Source organism: Pituophis catenifer, unplaced genomic scaffold, assembly GCF_029215685.1.
Source record: "Pituophis catenifer annectens isolate HBS135680 unplaced genomic scaffold, rPitCat1.0.hap2 SCAF_4, whole genome shotgun sequence".
NCBI lineage: Eukaryota > Metazoa > Chordata > Lepidosauria > Squamata > Colubridae > Pituophis > Pituophis catenifer.
Window position 1 is genome coordinate 13,740,471 of NW_027256884.1, and position 22,603 is coordinate 13,763,073.

At 43.6% G+C, this 22,603-nt stretch overlaps 1 protein-coding gene across 1 annotated transcript in view; it reads left to right on the plus strand.

Annotated features, from left to right (window-relative positions):
* KLF12 (KLF transcription factor 12) overlaps positions 1 to 22,603 on the plus strand; it is a 250,899-nt gene that overhangs the window by 63,354 nt on the left and 164,942 nt on the right. The window lies entirely within an intron of this gene.

Below are 22,603 nucleotides of genomic sequence, written 5' to 3' on the forward strand. Positions count from 1 at the left end.
GGCGTCTTTAACACACATTTGATTATCTTCAGAGTCTCTTCTGAATGCCTTCATCAAAGTGACATCAGGGAGAAGGGATTCTGATTTCTGAAGCTAAGGATAAACATTTGCCATAAACATTATTTTAATATATTTTTCTCTCCCAATTCTTCTGCTGCCCAAAGGCTGTTTCCAGATTGTCCAGAGACTGAAATGTCCCTGAATGGCATCTTTGATCTCTCTTGACTTAAGACACACTGAACACCAGGAACATACATTTGTTGCCAAATAAGGTATTTAAAAAAAAAGGAAGTTAATTTGGGGAAGTTACTGTGTTTCCCCAAAAATAAGACCCTGTCTTATATTTTTTTGAACCCTGAAATAAGCACTTGGCCTTATTTTCGGGGAGGTCTTATTATTTTGGGGCGTGGAGCAAGACAGAGCTCCTCTTGCCATCTTACCTGATTTCCAGCTCTGTCTTCCTAACCCTAATCAGAGGAAATGGCGGGGACCGGTTGTGCATGCATTTAAATATTTTCAGGGAGGGCTTATTTTTGGGGCAGGACTTATTATCAGGGGATGTCTTATTTTTAGGGAAACACGGTAGGAAGAACTTGCTTAGAATGAAAATACAGTTTTTCATGAAATGTGTACCCTGTTAGAAATGTTTGAAAGATCTTGCTATGCTTTGTAGCCCACACATTTGAAAATTTCCCTTGGGGTCAGTATTTGATTTTATAGTTGTGTACCTCTCTGTTTGCCTGTTTGTACATGATTTGTTTGGCTTTTCCCTCTGTTAGGCTTCTATGTATGAGGTAGCTGTGTGTTTGTGTGTGTATGTGTGAGAGAGAGAGAGAGCGAAAGAGAGTGAGAGAGAGGGTGAAGGAGAGGGAGAGGGAGGGAGGGAGGGAGGGAGGGAGAGAGAGAGAGAGAGAGAGAGAGAGAGAGAGAGAGAGAGAGAGAGAGAGAGAGATTACTCCCTTTCCCTTCAAAGGACAACATGCATCTTCTTAATTTTGATCTCCATAGATCTTGATTGTTCTCAAGAGTCTTAAGAGGACCTGGTTCGTATTTGAGGGGAAATCATGAGAAAATTCCAGGGTTGTAGGCCAGACTGGAAAGTAAAGAATTATCCTCAGAGAATATGGCAGATTGTTGCCAGGAGAACATGGCTGTGAGGTCACCAGGAATGAAGACTGCCTTGAAGGAAGTCATCACCCCCTGGAACCATCTCTGTATATCCTTTCTGGCACCACTCAGAAATCCCTAAATATACATTGGTGAAAGTTGGCTGGGCAATTTGCCGCAGTTTCCAAAAGGAAATAAAATATTTAATATCTTTGGATAGAATTTGGTAAGGAGAACAGGTTGCATGCGGTGAAACTCCTTTTTTATTTTAGCCAAGGTGCTCACTGAAAATCCAAGAAAGCCAAATGTGAATTCTGCCTCACTGAAATATTGGAAATAGAGGGCTTAAAACTTACCCTCCGTGGGGTAGACCCCAATTCCAGATAGTTTGCACTGCCCAGTGTGGCAATTCAGTATGGGTGACTGGTGCTGAAATTTAATAGCCTCAAATTTACTCTTGAAAATATTATTAAGTATAAACGGAATGAATAACAATGCATTTTTCCTAATACATGTTCACATCTGTGTGGAATTAAGCATAAAGGTGTAAGAAGCATTTTGCACAGCCTTGGCCATTTCAAGCACTCTCGAGATTCTGAGAGTTTTGTTTCAAGAACAAAACCTGAACATTTAACATTTAATGCCAATTGGTTATAGAAAACACATGTTGTATTTGAGCATTTTGAACACAAAACTAATGTGTGTGCGCGCGTGTATTTCAAGAATTCTGTTTTGAAGCTAGCCTAAACCTTCCCATCTCTTTCAAGTATTGTCCCACCCAATTCCAAAGGAATCTTTCAAGCTGGCCTGTTTTGTTCAGAGCTCAAAACAAAATACCTTTCCCAGGTGCAACTCTACCTAGGAAGGGTAGAAATTCCTGAATCAGATGAGGTTGGCTTGATCTGTAGAGCAACAAAATGGCCCTGGGACACACAGCTCGAATTTGTAGCACCTTGATGGAAGAAACTTCATAGGTGAACATAGACATGTTAGGCTATAAAGTTGGTTCAATTCTAACTTAAACAAGGACTGCAGTGATGAGTGAGTTACAGGAAATGTGCAAATGCGTATCTGAAATAAGAGTAATTCTGGGACAACCTGAAAGGATAGGATAGGATAGGATTGGATTGGATTGGATTGGATTGGATAGGATAGGATAGGATAGGATAGGATAGGATAGGATAGGATAGGATAGGATAGGATAGGATCGGGTAGGGTAGGGTAGGATAGGATAGGATCTAGACAAATGGTTGTCTAATTTCTTCTTAAAGTGTTCTATAAAGTGTTAATACCACTTTATAATGCGTTGGTAAGGCCACACTTGGAATATTGCATTCAGTTTTGGTCGCCACGATGTAAAAAAGATGTTGAGACTCTAGAAAGAGTGCAGAGAAAAGCAACAAAGATGATTAGGGGACTGGAGGCTAAAACATATGAAGAACGGTTGCAGGAACTGGGTATGTCTAGTTTGATGAAGAGAAGGACGAGGGGAGACATGATAGGAGTGTTCCAATATCTCAGGGGCTGCCACAAAGAAGAGGGAGTCAAGCTATTTTCCAATGCACCTGAGGGCAGGACAAGAAACAATGGATGGAAACTAAATGAGGAGAGAAGCAACTTAGAACTAAGGAGAACTTTCCTGACAGTTACAACAATTAATCAGTGGAACAACTTGCCTGCAGGAGTTGTGAATGCTCCAACACTGGAAATTTTTAAGAAGATGTTGGATAACCATTTGTCTGAAGTGGTGTAGGGTTTCCTGCCTGAGCAGGGGGTTGGACTAGAAGACCTCCAAGGTCCCTTCCAACTCTGTTATTCTATTCTATTCTATAATGTTGAAGAGTACTGGGCCTAAAACAGAGCCTTGGGGTACTCCACTGCATACTTCCCTCCATGTAGATGCAAAGAGAGACGAGTCTTAATCAACACTGGGCAACCCTGTTAACTGGTGTGAAGAAAAAGTTGCCAGCTATAATTGGCTTTTCCTGGGAGAATCAGTATACAGAAGGTGTGGGCATACATACAGGTAGTCCTTGATTTACAACAGTTTGTTTAGTGACTGTTCCAAGCTACAACGGCACTGAAAAAAAGTGACTTATGAATGTTTTTCACTGCTATGACCTTTGTAGCATCCCTATGGCCCCGTGATCAAAATTCAGATGTTTGGCAGCTGACTCATAGTTATGACAGTTGCGGTGTCCCGGGGTCACGTTTTACGACCTTCCGACAAGCAAAGTCCATGGGGGAAGCCAGATTCACTTCACATCCGTGTGACTGATGTCTGTGATTCACTAAACAACTGTGGCAAGGAAGGTCGTAAAACGGGGCAAAACTCACTTAACAGCTTTCTCGCTTAGAGAAAACAGAAAACCTGGGGTCAATTAGGGTCGTAGGTCGAGGACTACCTGTATTGGTGTGTGTGTGCCCGTCTAGGTGTGAGTGTGCGCCAGAGAACTCGGTGGAGAAGAATGTCGAGATCTGGAAGCAATTACAGGTCAGAAAGTGCTGCCTTTGCGAGACATCCCGTGGAGCTTTGCAAATGTAATGTTCCTGTCATTTCACGGGGACCTTGGCCCTCCCTGGCTGCCCTCCCCAGCGGGGCTTTGTCATGCCATGAAAATGCAGATGTTTCACATGCTTTCTGCTGGAAACTTGGCCGAGGGGACCAGGAGGGAGGTTGGTGGAGGCCTAAAGGGTTGGTAGCTGCTGAAAAGCATCCCTTGTCCCAAGAGCCTTCTCAGGTCAGGAGGAGGGGGAAGCGAAGACGCCCAAGGCGGCCTCCTGTGCCAAAGAAAATTTGCCTTATGAAATGGAAATTCTGAAGTGCCAGAGAGGATGCCAAAAAAGGGGAAATGGAGGGGAACAGAGCCCCTTGTTTCCATGATGTTTCCAAGGCTCAGCGGACTTCTGGACTTCTTACCCAAGAATAGCAATGGCATTTAGGATTATATACCCCCTCTCCCCCACATCCTTTCCAGCACTCTCTGGGTGGTTTACAAGGTAGAAGCATTATTTGTATGTTTCTCCCAAATAATCTGGGTCCTCATTTTTTTTTTTTAATTTGATTTATATGCCGCCCTTCTCCGAAGACTCAGGGCGGCTTACAATGTGCTCAGCAATTTTACGGAAGGATGGAAGGCTGAGTCAACCTTGAGCTCCGTCAGCATCGAACTCCAGGCTGTGGGCAGAGTTTGCCTGCAATATTACACTTTAACCACTGCACCACCAGGGCTGTTCTTAGAGTGGTACGGTGGCCTAGAGAAGGAGCTCTTGCTTCACTATCAGGAGGTACTGGTCTACCAGGCTTTTAACTGCTTGCAGAGCTGTACCGATCTACCCATTTATTTTTGCAGGCACTGGTCTACTGATGTATTTTTGCAGGCACTGATCTACTCATGTATTTTTGCAGGCACCAGTCTACTCATTTGTTTTCTTTACGGTGGCCTAGAGGTGGAGCTCTTGCCTCACTATCAGGAGGCCGTGAGTTCGATCTTAGGTAGAGGCAGATATTTCTCTCTCTGGGCACAATGAGAATATATCTGCTCAACAAAACTCCGCATTGGCGACAGGAAGGGCATCTGGCTATTAAAATGGTCTGCTAACTCCATTCAGTTGGATAGACTCCACCCCGCAAGGGATTATGGGGTCGTTAAATGATGATGATGACAGGGCTGTTCTTACCCAAGAAGCTGAAACCTAGCTGGTTCTTTCAAATCCATGTAGGATTAATGATCTCCCCTCTCCCCATAGGGGGCAGATCAGGGGTGAAATTCAGCAGGTTCTGGAGAACCAGTAGCGGAAATTTTGAATAGATCGGAGAACCGGCAAATACTACCTCTGGCTGGTCCCAGAGTGGGGTGGGAATGGAGATTTTGCAATATCCTTCCCCCAGGAGTGGTGAGGGAATGGGGATTTTGCAGTATCCTTCCCCTGGAGTGGGGTGGGAATGGAGATTTTGCAGTATCCTTCGTATGCCATGCCCACCAAGCCACGCCCACAGAACTGGTAGTAAAAAAAATTGAATTTCACCACTGGGGCAGATACGATGTTGGTCTCAGCCAGAAGGTGCTTCAGGAAATTTCCCATCCCGAGAAGGAGCTTCAGGGAGAGTTGTACAATTCTTTGAGGGGGGAGACTGGCACCATCGAGTATCTTGATGGAAAGCATCCTACTGTCCATCCGATTACTATCCTGGCCGTATTAACAAATAGTTTTATCTAGGTTCTCTTCTCTGAACTTCCAATAGACTCACTCCGTGTATAATCATTTTGAACTCTGAATGGAAACCAAAGTCCTTTGCTTTCTCCTGAAATTTTAGGAGGAACACTTTCCCTTGGGAAAGAGAGCGGTTTTTTTGGAGAAAAAAAAACATTAGTGTAGGAAATGGAGCAATATTTGTAGAAGCTTTCTGGTCTGGATTCAATTTCCAGCTGTTGTTTTTGCTTATCCACCTGTTTTCTTTGCTTCCCCTCAAAATTCTCTCTCTCCTGAAGCTTTTTTAAAATTATTACTATTATTCAAATGCACCAAATTTGTATTCTAAATCTGGCTGTCAGATGCGCTCACAGACCAAGTTTGTTTTGGAGAAGGCAGCTGAGCACCTCATCAGACCATGGGCGGCCCTACAAGGCTCCCAACTCCGTGACGAACTTGAAAGGAATTCTAGAGACTTGGAAGAAAAGATGGCCAAGTCCCAAGAATGCTAACAAACTAGAGCTTTCCTACGTGCGGGTGCAAAACAGCAGTTTCTAGAATTAATCTGGGCACGCTTTTAGAGAATGTAGAAGAAGCCACATTCATTGTTCTGATGATAATGGACTTTGCTGCCTTAACGATCCAAATGGCTCGTTCACAGCTTTGCTGTGAAATGATTGAGTAGCTTTTTTTCTTGATAACCAGAATAAAGATGTACTGTATGTCTGTGTTGTGACCTAGGCTTACTGAGTCATTAAAACACACCAATAGTCCCCAAAAACCTCTTTTATTGCAACAGCTGTGAATTACGTTCATTCACAGCTGAGTCCCAATTAGTTGCAAAAAGTCCTTCGGGACTCTGCTGCCAGCTCCGCAGGCTGCTGGCGGACCGCAACAGTCTGGCTAATGCAGGGGTGTCAAACACTAGGCCCGCGGGTTGAATCTGGCCTGCGATGTAGTTGGATCCAACCTGCAGGGCCATCCTGGAAAATGTAAGGGGCTGGCCCGCATTCCTTTGGCGTAGTCTACCCAATGCGAAGAGGAACCATGGCATGGCTTCGGCCCAGTCTACGCAATGCAAAGAAGAAACATGCCAGCAGTTTGGGGAGTGGCGTCAAGATGGCCACACCCACCCAGTTGGCCACACCCACCCAGCTGGCCACACTCACCCAGTCGGCCAAGCCTGCCTGGCCCCCCGAGGTCAACCACACCCCTGATGCGGCCCTCAAAGAAATTGAGTTTGACACCCTGAGCTAATGCAATTTCCTATCTCTCTTTTTCCATAAAACATAATCCCTTGAGACTGCAACACTCTTTATACTCGATTTATTTTCCAAACATCTTAGAAATTTTGGAGGAAGAGGCTGGACTGTTATGACTCCTCTCTTTGCTGTGTGGAGAAAAACTATTATAAGATAATGTTTGCCATGTTTCAGACAGTCCCTTACACTCTGGTCACCTTGAAGTGCAGTGGGTGGGAATGGCCCTTGAAGGCAACTCAAAAACTACATCTGTTCCGGAATGCAGTGGGGCAGGCAGGTATGGAAGGATTCTTCAAGTGCTCAGGTGTCATAGCTGCATTTGCAAGCTGCATTGGCCACCAGTGGGCTTTACAGGTGATGATTACATGTAAAGTCCTGTGTGGCATAGCAATAGCACGTAGATTTATATACCGCTTCACTGTGCTTTACAGCCCTCTCTAAGCTGTTTACAGAGTCAGCATATCACCCCCAAGAATCTGGGTCCTCTTTTTACCGACCTTGGAAGGATGGAAGGCTGAGTAAACCTTGATCTGGCTAGAATCGAACTACTGGCAGTCGGCAGAATTAGCCTGCAATACTGCATTCTAACCACTGCGCCACCACGGCTCTTAAGGCTTAGTTATCGGACGGACTGCCTATCTCCAATTCTTTCCACCTGTCAGCTAAGGCAGGGCAGAATGGATTTGCTCCAGGTCCTTTTGATCAAACATCTAACTACCAGGACCTACGAGGATCCCTTTTGAGATGTCTTCTGGACAGCATCCGCCCCTTCCCAGAGGTCCCTTTGGGTCATCCCATCCTAATAATGTTCAGAAAGCCCATGTATTCTTGGCTATACCTTGAGGTAGATATGTAGCTATCAAGTCCTTGTTGGTTTTCCTTTTTATTATGTTTGATTTCTGTTCCTGTATGCTCTCTCCTCTTGCTTTTAAGAAGTAAGTTTGTTTTCAGGAGTAGAGTGACTTGTTTTGTGAGATGAGCCGTGATATCAATTTGAAAGATAAATAAATACAATTGCCCAGAGGCATCTGGTGCTGGTTGGCCTCTAAATTGTGCGTGCTCGGGGGCCTTGTCCCAATTAGTTACAAACAAAAGCAAATTCCTAGGAACAAGGAATGTCAGCAAGGGTAAGATTAAAATAATGGCTGTTCTGAGAGGGAAGACTTCTGATTATCACCGCTTTCCTAGTCAGGATGATGACCTGAGGAGCAACTGTCTCCTCTGTTAAACATGGTTAGAATTCACAATTGAGAAACTGCCTAGCTTGGCTCTACTTTCCAAAACTTCTTCGGAGGGTGAAAAGGGGGCACAACTAACCTGGAAAATAATTAGGGACATTCCCTTTGGGTTGCTTTGATATTTTTCATCCTTTTAAAAAAAAAATTACTCTCAGTTTCATTAAAACGTTCAGTTTCAGTTTCTTAATAATCTAGGTAAAGGTAAAGGTGCCCCTCGCACATACGTGTTAGTCGTTCCCGACTCTAGGGAGCGGTGCTCATCTCCGTTTCAAAGCCGAAGACCCAGCACTGCCCGAAGACGTCTCCGTGTCACGTGGCCGGCATGACTAAATGCCAAAGGTGCACGGAACGCTATTACCTTCCCACTAAAGGTGGTCCCTATTTTTCTACTTGCATTTTTTACGTGCTTTCGAACTGCTAGGTTGGCAGAAGCTGGGACAAGGAACGGGTACTTACCCCGTTACACGGCACTAGGGATTTGAACCGCTGAACTGCCGACCTTTCGATCGACAAGCTCAGCATCTTAGAGACTAAGCCACTGCGTCCCTATCTTAATAATCTATCTATCTATCTATAAAAGCGAAATCCACTCACTCATCACGAAATCTCCAGAACGGTAAAGCCTACAAACTTGAAATTTGGCACGTACGTTCCTCTTGGCTTCTAGGTGCTTGCTAACAAAGGATTTTTCGAAATGACCATCAGATCATTAGTATTTCATATACAGTATATTCATACACAGTATATTAATGTGCTCTGATGCTAAGGAGTTAGACATTCTACTCCCCCTCCCCACCTGAAAAGTTCCAACTGCCAGTTGCCTCACATTCCGTTAACCCAGTTCAAACTGGCAGATGTTCCCCTCCTTCACTCAGGGGCAGTCTGGTGCTCCTTACAGCAAGCGTCTCCAACGTTGGCAACTTTAAGCCTGGGGGACTTCAGCTGGCTGGGGAATTCTGGGAGTTGAAATCCCCCAAGCTTAAAGTTGCCAAGGTTGGAGACCTCTGCCTTACAGTACTAAACGTTGCTACCTCACCAAAATGTCTATGCTTTTCACCTATGGAACTGCTTCTGGACTCAAGGCGGCGGGAGAGATATTCCAGTGGTGGGTTGCTACCGGTTCTTGCGAACCAGTAGTTGAAATTTTGAGTAGTTCGGAGAACCGGTAAATACCACCTCTGCCTGGCCCCGCCCCCAATCTATTCGCTGCCTCCCGATTCCCAGCTGATCGGCTAGAAGGAAAAAATCAGGGCTCACTTAACAAAGAAGAGAAGGAAAAAAAACAAAAACAAGACACCTTAGCTTTAAATTGAGAAGCCGAGAAGCTTCCCAACTGATCGGCTAGAACCAATCCGCTCCTTGTAAACCGCTCGGTGGTGGTAGATTGGCAATTGAGGCCAAGCTGCCTGAAAGGGGTTTCCGATGCTCTCGGTGGTGGCAGAATGGCAAAAAACTATTTAAACTCTTGCTGTGGCGCTTCAAAGGGCCACCCTACAGTTAATCAGCAGTAAAAGACAGTGTGGTGGTAGACCAGTATGCTCCAAAAACAAATGGGTAGACCGGAACACTCCAAAAACAAATGGGTAGACCGGTATGCTCCAAGAACAAACGGGTAGACGGCTCTGCAAGCAATTTAAAAGCCTGGTAGACCAGTACCTCTGCTAAATCTAAAGACTTGTTTGTCACATGACCATCAAGCCACGCCCACAAAATAAGCTACCCCCACAGAACTGGTAGTAAAAAAATTTAGAACCCACCCCTGAGATATTCCCTTATGTGTTTCAATCATCGACCACCACTGAGCCAACGGATTGTGAACCGAATTTCTCCTGCATAGCGTCCCAGCCCCAACTCACTTCTTACACTGACCTCCTCAGTTCAGACAAATCTGTTCCTTCCGCTGTAACACCAGTTAAAGGGAAAAGACTGTCTTTCCGCTGCCGAGAAGTACAACGGATGCTTCCAAATGACGTCTTTTGGAACCAGAGAAGTGAAGGAAGGAAATTTTATGCCAACATTCAAAGTGCAGGGGCAGGCCTACCACAGGATAGGGAGTATCATAGCGGGGCCTCAGCAGCAGCCTTCATTTCTCCAGATATGTTTGGGATGATGACAATGAGAGTCTGTCAAGACCATGGGGATGCTACAATGGTCGTAAGTGTGAAAAATGGTCATAAGTAGTAGCGAAGCATGGGTATCCAGCTAGTGTATTTATATGGGTAAATCCCCACTTCCATCTCTGGCAGGATTTTAAAAGCATTTGCTTGCGCACAACAGAAAAAAAGTTAAAATGCTCTGATGATCATCTACAATATATATATATATATATATATTGCATTGATGCATATTTTGCATTTCTTTGTGGCTTCACCGTTATGCTTCTCCCAATTGTTCTTTCCATCTTTTTTTTTCTGACAAGTCCACAAGAGGTATCCGGATACCAATAAATATAAATTTGTTTCTCTAATCCAAGAAGTTAATTCCTGCTTAACAACCTTTCATGGAATTATAAGAGAATATAACATATTTTGGGTTTCACCTCTGCTCAAAGGGGACTATGGAAAGAAAAGCTAAATTCCACTGATTTGGGAGATTTATCAGAGATCCAGTTGTGTTTGGCCCTATTAAAACTAAGGATTATCCCAATGAAATATCTTGTTTTTTCAATTTTAAAGAGATTTGAGGGTTGTTTTTTTAAAACTTAAAGTACAGTTTCATTTTAAGAGCAGGAATGGAAAGGAAAATGGAATGGAATGGAATGGAATGGAATGGAATGGAATGGAATGGAATAGAATAGAATAGAATAGAATAGAATAGAATAGAATAGAATAGAATAGAATAGAATAGAATAGAATAGAATAGAATAGGTTTATTGGCCAAGTGTGATAGACACACAAGGAATTTATCTCTGGTTCACAAACTCTCAGTGTACATGCAAAACAACAAAGTAATAATAATCATAATATCAAAGTAGTAATCATCATCATAATGATGCCAATAGGACAAGGTAGTGGAACAGATAAGAAGGATAAAAGTAATACAGCCATACCACATGGGTAAATATACTTAGGTACAAGCCAGTACTTTGGGAATTACTGTAGATATTACTTAGTTAAAGTTAACATAATTTTTAAGTTAAAGCCAATGTAAAATAGCAATAGCACTTAAGACTTATTTACCACTTTATAGTACTTTTACAACTCTCAGTGGTTTACAGAGTCAGCCTATTGCCCCAACAATCTGGGTCCCCATTTTACCCACCTCGGAAGGATGGAAGGCTGAGTCAATCCTGAGCCGGGTGAGATTTGAACTACCAAATTGCAGGCAGCAGGCAGTCAGCAGAAGTAGCCTATAGTACTGCACTCTAACCACTGCGCCACCACGGTACCCATCACACCAAGCTTTCCAAGAAAACATACAGTATTTAGCAGTTTGTCTGGGTTCTTATTTGACTTGTGCATCCTTCTGCAGCTGATGGAGGACAGCAACATGCACACAGTTTGAAACACAAAAGAAAATGCACAGACACTAAAGGGATTGAAAAAAATATCCGTGGAAGCAAAAGGAATCCCAAGACCATCTTTAAAATACATCTTGGCAATGAATTATCCAGCCCCAAAAAGACTTGAGACGTCAATATATTTTCCTTGGCGTTGAACTATCTACAAGGGAGGGGCCAAGCAGGGCTCTCTTGGAAATGCATGACTCAGCTGACAAGGGAGGATGGGGGCACAGCTAGGTTTGCTGTGCATTTGGAAACGAAGAGATTAATGTGCAATTCCCTAATGAACACAGTGATCAGAACGCAAACATTCTTCGGATTACTGTATTCACTTTTCCAAATGCTTTGATGTAGCTCTTGGCTCAACTATTGCATATGAAATGAGTATGTTCAAGAAAGATAAATACAAAAGTGAGCGTATACTAGAATATTATATATACTGTACACCAGGGAAGGATAAGTAAAAGTATATTTATATGTGTGCATTAGGGAAAATTGTGCAAATAAAATACCATGCAACTTTTTCTTTTTTCTTTTGAATTTTTTTTTTTAAACTGAGAAAATTGGATAGAAAGGAACGCAAAACAACTCCCGAGTCCAACGTTGGCAGAGCCTGACTGTAACCACCCAATTCCACCCAAAATCCCAGGCACCACAGATTGCACAAGCTGAATTTTTCAGAAAGTCTTTAAAAATAGCCTCTGTAATAACACCCCGGCAGTTCTCTAAATCAGAGACCTACTTACCACCATCAAGAAAGCTGGTTTAGCAGTTCAGTCTAATGCAACTTGCCCTGGAGGACCGAAGCCTTGAATGGAAGTGGAACCAGAAGATCTTTTGGAGGAGATGCATCACTGTGCAAAAAAGGGAGGTTGGCCGAGATGACTCACAGGCTGGGAGAAGAAGACAAAGGAAAGAAATAAAAGCACAAAACTGAAATGAAAAAGTGGGGGAACGATCTTAAATGGAGGCATAACAATGACTCTTGAATCAAGCTGGATACCTATAAGCTATAGTTTCTCACGCTGTTTTCTCAGCAGCATACTGAAAGTGGTTTGCTATTGCCTTCCCTCAGGATATTTTAGTCATCTCAGGCTAACCATCATCTTAGATTCCCAGGCAGAGTGACCAGCACTGACCTAGTTACTTTCTGAGATCAGACAAGGACATCTAAAATGTGCCAAAGAGTCTGTTCAAAAGCCATTGGTCTGAAGGAGCCCTCTCATATTTACGTGAGAATGTTGTGCCGAAAATGTTGGAGTGGCTGGGTCCACCACTTAACTGTGGGATGTCTGAAATTGTCCTGATTCTGAACCGTTTAGTTGTGGTTCATGCATCTACCTTGAGCATCTCGCTCTTCTTCATCAGAAAAGTCCATATTTTGGTATGGTCAGAAGGGGAAGAAACTCTGTTTCTTGGTGTAATACTCTCCATATTGATTGCTTATATGAATCAAAGAAGTTAGCTAGATGCCACCTCTTGGGGTTTGACATCTGATGGACAAACATGAGAAAAAACACTCATCATTTTGATTTGCTTGCAGTAGTAACTCCTTTGCTTTCTAAGGTCATTCCTGCCCTCTTATAGGTCCTGCCTTTCCACTTTATCTTGTCCTCTCATCTGATTTCATCAGATGCCCTGTCTCCTCCTGACCAATATGTGAATTCTGCTGACTGGCTGTTGTCCCAAGAGAGCAGCTGGTCATTATGTCATCCAAGTCTGAATGACTGTTTCTTCTCACCTTTCAGAGTGTTCTTAGTGATTGTCTTCAGTCCACAATTTGTAGGGCTCTATCTACTTTCTTGTTTTGGGTCTTAATGTCCAGCCTTTGCAACCACAATCTAGAGTTAGAACAACCCCAGTGTCATAGCTCTTGTAGAGGAGTTGTGTCTGTCCCTTAATCATTTGTTGTCTATTCACATTGTTGGGAAAGATTCTGGCTATTCTTGTCCCAAAGGTGCTTTCTCAAGAGGCAACTGTATTTTCTAGTTTTTCTTTGAAGATCTTTCGCTTCTCATCCAAGAAGCTTCTTCAGCTTTTGGATGACTGTCTGAGCTGATGAAGCTTCTTAGATGAGAAGCAAAACATCTTCAAAGACAAAACAGGAAAGTCCAGTTGCCTCTTGAGAAAGCACCTTTGGGACAACCATGACCTGGGTGATCTAGAGTCTCCGTAGACCTGTGACCGTTCTTGTTTGTTTCTACATCCATCAAGATGGGTTTGACTCACAAACGCGTACACCTCATCATTTATTAAAAAGTTAAAAACAACAGTAGGTTGGTGGAATCTCAGTTCTTACATCCCTTCCTTCTCATTATATTCCATTTATTCCTGTCATTCTGCATTAATTCCCTGTTCTCTCTGGGGCTTTGCAAGGGTAAACACCAGTCTGATCCCTGTTGGGCTCTGCAGGAAGGAAAAGTGGATTAAACATGGGAAAATTCCTCGCCCCTTCGTTGCTCTGCTGAACCTCCCAGAAAAAAAAGGCAGCATAATTAAACATTAAATATGCTAAGGAAGTTCAGGGAAAAAAGAATTTCCTTTTGTTTCAGACGTGTTGGGTTCAGAGCTAAAAAAAATCCATCGAAATAGCACCTGAGCTACATATTCTTCAAATTAAAAAAACAAAATAAAACACAGAAAGCCTTCTGTTTCCCTAAAGTGAAAATTAACTTAGATGAGTGGCTAATCTTATTGACTGCATTAAGTTCACTGCTGGTTAGCTGCTCTTTTGAGATTTTTGCATAATGGATGAAAGATAAATGATCCAGCCTCCACGACAGACGTGTTTTATTCCTGTTCGGCGTATGTAGTAGCATGTACTTTGTTTTAATAACTCGCGCGCTACTAAGAGCAAAGATAACAGGACAATGGGCACGTAAAGGCTGGGAAGCCAAGCATGAGATGTCATAGCCGCCTTTATACAAGAGATTGTCATTTTGATTTAATTAACGTCCAATGAAGCAAGTGAACGTGAGATCAGTAAGGGAGCTAGGGAGTCTTCCTCAAGTTGAGCTTGGCTCCAGGGGACTCTGTGGACATAACTGTGCCATTTTCCTGCCAGCCATAAGGTGGCCACAACTCACTCCAGGATGGATTTTTGGCTTTCCAGTCTAGCCTACTCTGCAGGATCCAATCTGGGTCAGTTACTGGGACCAGAGGTTTAGTTTTCCAAGCTTTCAGACCTGGGCTGGAGCCCATCCTCAGAGACCTTCTCTCTAGCAGAGTATGTGCTTTGGGCTATTCTGTGTGGGTTCCCAAAGCATGCACTCTACTAGAGAGTTCCCTGATTATTCCCAGATAGAAGCTGGGCTTCTATCAAGCACTTTTGAAAGCACACTTTCTTAAAAATGTTGAGAACTTATGCTGAATAAATACGAATCCAAAATACGTTAGGTCCATCCTGCATATGATGAGAGTTTTTCACTTGAACATTTTGTCGAGCACACTACATTTGTATATGGTCACATGTAAAAAAAGATGTGGAGACTCTAGAAAGAGTGCAGAGAAGAGCAACAAGGATGATTAGGGGACTGGAGGCTAAAACATATGAAGAACGGTTGCAGGAACTGGGTATGTCTAGCTTAATGAAAAGAAGGACTAGGGGAGACATGATAGCAGTTTTCCGATATCTCAGGGGCTGCCACAAAGAAGAGGGAGTCAAGCTATTTTCCAAAGCACCTGAGGGCAGGACAAGAAGCAATGGATGGAAACTAATCAAGGAGAGAAGCAACTTAGAACTAAGGAGAAATTTCCTGACAGTGAGAACAATTAATCAGTGGAACTTGCCTCCAGAGGTTGTGAATGCTCCAACACTGGAAGTTTTTAAGAAGAGATTAGATAACCATTTGTCTGAAGTGGTGTAGGGTTTCCTGCCTAAGCAGTGGGTTGGACTAGAAGACCTCCAAGGTCCCTTCCAACTCTCTTATTCTATTCTATTCTATTCTATTCTATTCTATTCTATTCTATTCTATTCTATTCTATTCTATTCTATTCTATTCTACTCTACTCTACTCTACTCTAATTCTATTCTATTCTATTCTATTCTATTCTATTCTATTCTATTCTATTCTATTCTATTCTATTCTATTCTATTCTATTCTATTCTATTCTACATCACTCAGTTTCTGCTTTTTCATTATTAGTCCTTGAAGCAAGATGGATAATGGCTGCATCTGGATGTCACAACAAACCATGATACAAACCTTATGCTTATCCTTCACCCTTCCCAATCCCAGTGCAGGCTCAGGAAGAACTGAAACTTTTCTTTCCATTTTAAATTATTATTAGGTGGCTCATTTTAACTGTTACTCCAAAAGGATAATAATGTTTTGTGGAAATAAGGAACATCGTGAATAAGGAAAGAGATTAACGGCTGCTAATCAGGTCTTGCAAATAGTAGAAGTAAATCACAGAAATGTCTTACATAGTTGTACTTTTTAGCCCCTATAGTAAGGAGAACAAGGGAAGACTCTGGAGCAGGCCAAGGCAGTGGTTAAGGTATTAGATTGGGACTGAGAGGTCCAGAATCAAGTCCACCTTTCACAGCCATGACCCTGCTGGGTGACATTGGACCAGATACCCTCTTAATAGAAGCCTCCCCAGAGTTGTGGTTGTGGGGATAAAAGAGAGTCTCTGTAGCTCAGGGTTGGACTGTGGGGTGCTTTCTGAGTGGAATGGGACAACTTGCCACATGTCAACTTGTCATGGCCAACTCGCCATGGGACAATTCAAGAAATGCAAAAGTTAAATTAATTTTGACTGAACCAATGATAATAAAATAAAGTCAATCCAGAAATACAAGTTACAATAATTTTGACGAAAACATGTTCACTAATAATAAAAGTAAGTGAATGAAATGATTAACACAGCATTGAATTGTCCTGCAGTTAGTTGGCCATGGCAAGTTGTCCTAAACCCCTTTCTCAGGGGTGGGTTTCACTTGCCTTTGCTATTGGTTCGCTCTCGCGCACGTCCCATCTGCATATGTGCAGATCGTATTTGATGACATCCAGGCAGGTGGGCGGAGACTCCCGACGCCACCACTACCGATTTGCCCGAACCGGGATGAACCAATAGCAACCCACCACTGCCCTTTCTGAGCTTGGTTGTTTTCCTGCAAGCAAACCACCAAGTTCAGAGGAGCCGACAAAATCATCCCCATTTAAACTACCTGGGGTTCTTGGAGAAAAGACATCTAACTAATAATCACAATTGCAATGGGAGTGGATATTGCTTAACGCATTGTAAGCCGCCCTGAGTCTCCGGAGAAGGGCGGCATATAAATCAAATTAAATAATAATAATAATAATAATAATAATAATAATAATAATAATAATAATAAGCCACAATCCCAAAGAATGTAACTTGTGTTGATGACACCTGGGTGATTCGAAGTTGATGAAAGAAAATTGAGATTAACTGCCCAATGACGGATTTGAAGTTGTGGTTAAACTAAACCGAAAGGCCGATTTTTAAAGTTCTTAAAGGAGAAAAGAGAGGGTGAGCAAGAATATAGAGGGTGGACTCCTCCTTAAATAATGAAGGCATTTTCCATGCCAACTGTGCCTTTGTTCCTGTCCCCTCCTAGATCTTCCCTCTGTGACCCTGCTTTGACAGGGAAGCATTTTCCCAAAGCATTCATCCTGCTTTCTTCCTGTCCCACCTCCTGGGTTTTGCCTCTGATGAGAAGCTCATCCACTCCATTTCTTCCTGGACCCTGTGATGTTTCCAACAAATATTCTGGGCCAAAGAAAGACTGAATTCACATCCAGACAATGGCCAGTCAAAGGCAAGGCAGCATAGAGGCCCCGCAGGAAGCTGGAGCTGAACTTTTTGCTTCCAAGGGAATTTTGAAGGGCACAGAGCTTGCCTTCACCTCACACAGCCAAGTCTAAAATCTTCCTCTTTAAATCACTCCTGCAGCAAAGATTCAAAGGAATGGCTGAGAATCCCCCCCTCCTCTTTGTGGGTAGTTATGTTAATCCTTCAGAAGTCAAAATCTTCAAAGATGTTTGAAAAGAGACACGGTAATGATGGTGGGATTTATACAGGGGTGAAATCCAGCAGGTTCTAACAGGTTCTGGAGAACCGGTAGCGGAAATTTTGAATAGTTTGGAGAACCGGCAAATAGCACCTCTGGCTGGTCCCAGAGTGGGGTGGGAATGGGGATTTTGCAATATCCTTCCCCCAGGAGTGGGGAGGGAATGGGGATTTTGCAGCATCTTTCCCCTGCCGCACCTACCAAGCCACACCACGCCCACCAAGCCACGCCCACAGAATCAGTAGTAAAAAAAAATTGAATTTCACCACTGGATTTATAGTGTCTTTTTTTTTTTTACATCATTGTCAACGTGTGGATCCTTTCATCTAAAAATCAATAAACTTGTAATAAGCCAAGGTCTATCCTGCACAGTGTGGGCCTCAGATTGGGTCAGGTTGATTTCAGGTGCTAAAGGAACGTTCCTGCTAAATTGAATGAGACACCATTATAAAATTGGGGAGCAGCATTCATAGTGGCTGTATAGAAGAACTGAATGTAGTTTAACGAAGTTCTTGGCTTGCCTTAAAACAGGGAAAGGTGGACTCGTCCTGTATTAGAGAGAAAGTCATCTTTGAATTTAACTCAGTCCCAGCTGACTTCATAGAAAACATATCATTTTTTTAACAATGCTTCAGGAGAGGATTTTTGTTACTCTTTTAGGTGTTTCTTGAGGTCTCACATCTAGGCTAAATACTTGGAATTTCTTAATAGCTTTAGCAATAGCATTTAGACTTATATACAGCTTCATAGTGCTTTATAATCTTCTCTAAGCTGTTGACAGAGTCAGCATATTGCCCCCAACAATCTGGGTCCTCATTTTACCCACCTCGGAAGGATGGAAGGCTGAGTCGACCTTGAGCCTGGTGAGATTTGAACTGCCCAATTGCAGGCAGCAGAAGTAGCCTGCAGTACTGCGCTCTAACCACTGCGCCACCGCGACTCTAATAGTTCCAGTCCAAGAAATAACCAGGTCTGATCCTCCTTAGTCAGGGGTGTCAAACTGGCGGCCCGCGGGATGGATGTGTCACACATGTGTCACGCCATGCTCACTCCAGCTCTGCGAAGGGAAAAAACATCACGAAACATCACGTGACAGCAATGTGACGCCGTGAGTTTGTGACCCGTGTTCTTAGTGGTTGAGAGTATTTATTTATTTATTTATTTATTTATTTATTTATTTATTACATGTATTTATATGCCACCATTCTCCCAAAGGACTCAGGGCGGCGAACACAAGTTAAGAAACAAGTAGAATAAAATCATAATTTAATCCAAATAATTAATTAGTAGTACATAATAAAGCCCGGAATCAGTCTCAGCCTATTTGTTTGAAAAGCCAAGTCTTTAGGTCCCGACGGAAGGAGCGGAGATCAGGAACCGTCCGGAGCTCAGTAGGTAATTCATTCCAGAGGGTGGGAGCACCCACAGAGAACGCCCTACCCCTGGGCACAGCAAGGTGACATTGGCTCGCCGTCGGAACCCTGAGGAGAGCGGCCCTATGTGAGCGAACAGGACGGTGAGAGGCAGGCGGGAGAAGGTCATGCAAATATCCCGGACCTAAGTCATGAAGGGCCTTATAGGTGAGGACTAGCACCTTGAAGCGGACCCAGAGAACCACTGGTAACCAGTGCAGCTGGTGTGGGTAGGCGTGGTGGGCTAAGAGATTGCATTGGGACTAGCCTGAGAAGCATTAAGTAGATTTTTCTCCCTTCCAAAAAACTTGCTACCCACCAAGCAGATTGCACAGGTTTGCTAAATCGGTCTGGATTGGCTGATGGGCACAACAAATCTTGGGGGGGGGGGGCAGGGGGTGATGACATCTGGCCATTGAATGTTTGGCCCATGACTCCATATATCCAAGTGGAACTCTAATCTTTAATGGATATATGGTGCTGGTGCCTCCATTTCATACGATGAGGTGAACATTTGAAAGCAGCAGGGTGCTTCAGAAAGACACACATGAATCCCCCCCCTTTTTTTTTTGAATCATGAACTCGGCTACCTTCGGAAGGCACACCTGCCTGATTTGAAGGCTTTCCTTGATTGCAAGTACCCCGAGAGACAGCATTTTGGTGGGACGAGCTGCAGGTTGAAGACGTGGGTGGAGATAGCCAAGGACAGCCTTTGAAGCAACCGTCTAGTCCTTCTGAAAGATATGGTTGCTTTCACGGTTGGTGAGAAGTAAAGTATCTTTCTGAACATCCCATTGGATTCATTGCACAGTCCAATACAGAATAACAAGAGTTGAAGGGAGATTGGAGGTCTTCTAGTCCAACCCCCTGCTTAAGCATGAGACTCTATATCATTTTAGATAATTGGTTGTCCAGTCCATTCTTAAAAGCCTCCATTGTCGGAGCATCCATAACTTCTGAAGGCAAGCAGTGTCCCTGATTAATTGTCCTTACTGTCAGAAAATTCCTCCTTAGTTCTAGGTTGTTTCTTTCCTTGATTAGATTCCATCCGTTGCTTCTTGTCTTGTCTTCAGATGCTTTGGAAAATAAGATGACCCCTTTCTCTTTGTAGGAGCCCCTCAAATAGTGGAACACCGCTATCATGTCACCCCCAACTTCTTCTTTTCACTGGACTGAACATACCCAATTCCTGCAACCGTTCTTCGTATGTTTTAGCCTCCAGCCACCCCCCCCCATCCTCTTTGTCGCTCTTCTCTGCACTTCCAGAGTCTCAACATCTTTTTTATATTGGAAATGTATTTATTTATTAATTGAATTTGTATACCGCCCTTCTCCCAAAAGGGACTCAGGGCGGTGGACAGCCAAAATTAAAATACATACAATACAAAAGACCAGACCAAGTCTGGTCTTATAAAGGCCTCATCAAGTGGTAATATCACTTTTCGCGATCTTGATTCTTTCTATCCCTCTGTTAACGCAGCCTAGAACTGTGTTGGCTTTTTTGGCAGCCGCAGCACACGGCTGGCTCATATTTAAGTGATTGTCCACCAGGACTCCAAGATCCCTCTCGCGGTCCCTTCAATTCTGTAAGCGAACCCCGCGATAAAACTTGAATGTGCTTCCGTCTACAATCCGTAGCTTTCTTCCCTGCCTTCTGCTCTTTTGTTCTCAAGAGTGAAACAGGGAGTCCTCTCCTGGGGAAATCAGCTTTGGGACGCTCAGGAAAAAAAAAGGGAGAGGGGCAGTGGCAGAATTGACCCAAATAGCAAGAAGGCGTCAATGTGCTAAATGACGCATGGCCTGCTTGGGATCTGCTGATTTATGGTTTTTGGGGGGTGGGGGGTGGGGAGTCCCCATTTGCCCACACGGCTTCTCCTTCTGTTGAACAACGAGTTCCAGGTGGGGGAGAGATGGTTAAAAGTATCAGCTGTATATCGGTGCAAAAGCACGGAAAGGGACATTAGCCTCTAATCAGATTCCAACAGTTCATTAAACCTGCCAGTCTGAGCATCGTCCTTTGTCTGCTCGGAGGGAAGGCCCCGTTTGGGCCAGATCCAGCTACGGCTCCTCTTTCTTCCCTGCGAGCAGCCCCAGGCGCCTGTCACAGCTGGAGACCCTCCCAGCAGAGCAGCGCAGCCCCCCTCCTCATTCCATCCGGCAGTCGCTCCTCCTTCCCCTGTACAGAAGGGCCCCCCCCCAGACGAGATCCTTCATCCGGGCAGCTTCACCTCGGGGAGATTTATGACCCCATTGGCCGTTGCAGCCTTGCAGTAGCTGGCCTTCTCGGGGGGTCTTGGGTGGAAAAAGAGGCCAGGCAGAAAGAGGGAAGGAAACTGATAGGAGAGGCAGGCTGGCAGTGCTTTGTGCTCCACCCTAGGCGGATGGCCAAACCACTGATGTGGGTGACACCCAAGGATATGAAAGGCAGGCCTGCTTAGCCCACACCCTCCTGGAAAGCGTCTGGCCCAAGCATCCATTTCCCCCCCACCTTTATTCTTTTGAGCACGCCTGGTTGCTAGAAGGTCCTCCTGTTCCTACGGCTCAGAAGGGGAAGAGGGGGAATTCGGGGAAGGAAAGTGAACCATCACCTCCCTCGTGAGTCTTTCTTCTAAGGGGCTTCCAGCTTCTCCCAAGAAACAGCAGCTTTTTAAAAATTGATGGGATTGCAGGTTATCCCTGTGCTTGGATGCGGTTCCAATTTACAATCCATCAGCCCAAATCCTGCACCAGGAAAAGCGGAGTTTTACACCCAGGGTAATTTGTAATATTTGTAGAGAGTGGAGTGGAGTGGAGTGGGGTGGGGTGGGGTGGAATGGAATGGAAGTTGGATGGGACCTTGGAGGTCTTCTAGTCTAACTCCCTGCTTAGGCAGGAAACCCTATATTATTTCAGATAAATGGTTATCCAAGCTTTTTTTAAAAAATCCTCCAGTGTTGGAGCATTCACAACTTCTGGAGGCCAGTTGTTCCACTGATTAATTGTTTTAACTGTCAGGAAATTTCTCCTTTACTTCTAGGTTGCTTCTTTCCTTGATTAGTTTCCACCCATGGCTTCTTGTCCTTACTACCCGTTCAGGCAATAGGTAGTAAGAAAATGGTTTTTTTTAAAAAAAGGTTCCGATAATCAGCTGTGCTGTGCGATCCTCGGAACTTTTTGTTTTTACTTTTTAAAGCATTTTTTTTACTACCTATTGGGGATTCGTTTTTGCTCCCAGGAGTCTTCCCTGAGGCCTGCTAGGCCAAAAATGGGGATGGAGCCTGGAAAGAAAGAAAGACAGAAAGAGAGAGAGAGAGAGAAAGAGAGAGAGAGAGAGAGAGAGAGAGAGAGAGAGAGAGAGAGAGAGATGGAAGAAAGAAAGAAAGAAAGAGAATGAAAAAGAAAGAAAGAAAGAAAAAAGAAAGAGAGAGAGAGAAAGAAAGGAAAGAGGGAGGGAGGGAAGAAAGAAAGAGAAAGAGAAAGAGAAAGAGAAAGAGAAAGAGAAAGAAAGGAAAGAAAGAAAGAAAGAAAGAAAGAAAGAAAGAAAGAAAGAAAGAAAGAAAGAAAAAAGGGAAGGAAGGAAGGAAGGAAGGAAGGAAGGAAGGAAGGAAGGAAGGAAGGAAGAGAAAAAAAGAGAAAGAAAGAAAGGAGAGGGAGGGAGGGAAGAAAGAAAGAGAAAGAAAAGAAAGAAAGGAAGGAAGAAAGAAAGAAACAAGAAAGAAAGAGAGAGAGAGAGAAAGAAAGAAAAGAGGGAGGGAGGGGAGAAAGAAAGAAAGAAAGAAAAAAGGGAAGGAAGGACGAAAGAAAGAAAGAAAAGAAAGAAAGAAAGAGAAAGAAAGAAAGAAAGAAAGAAAAGAAAGAAAGAAAAG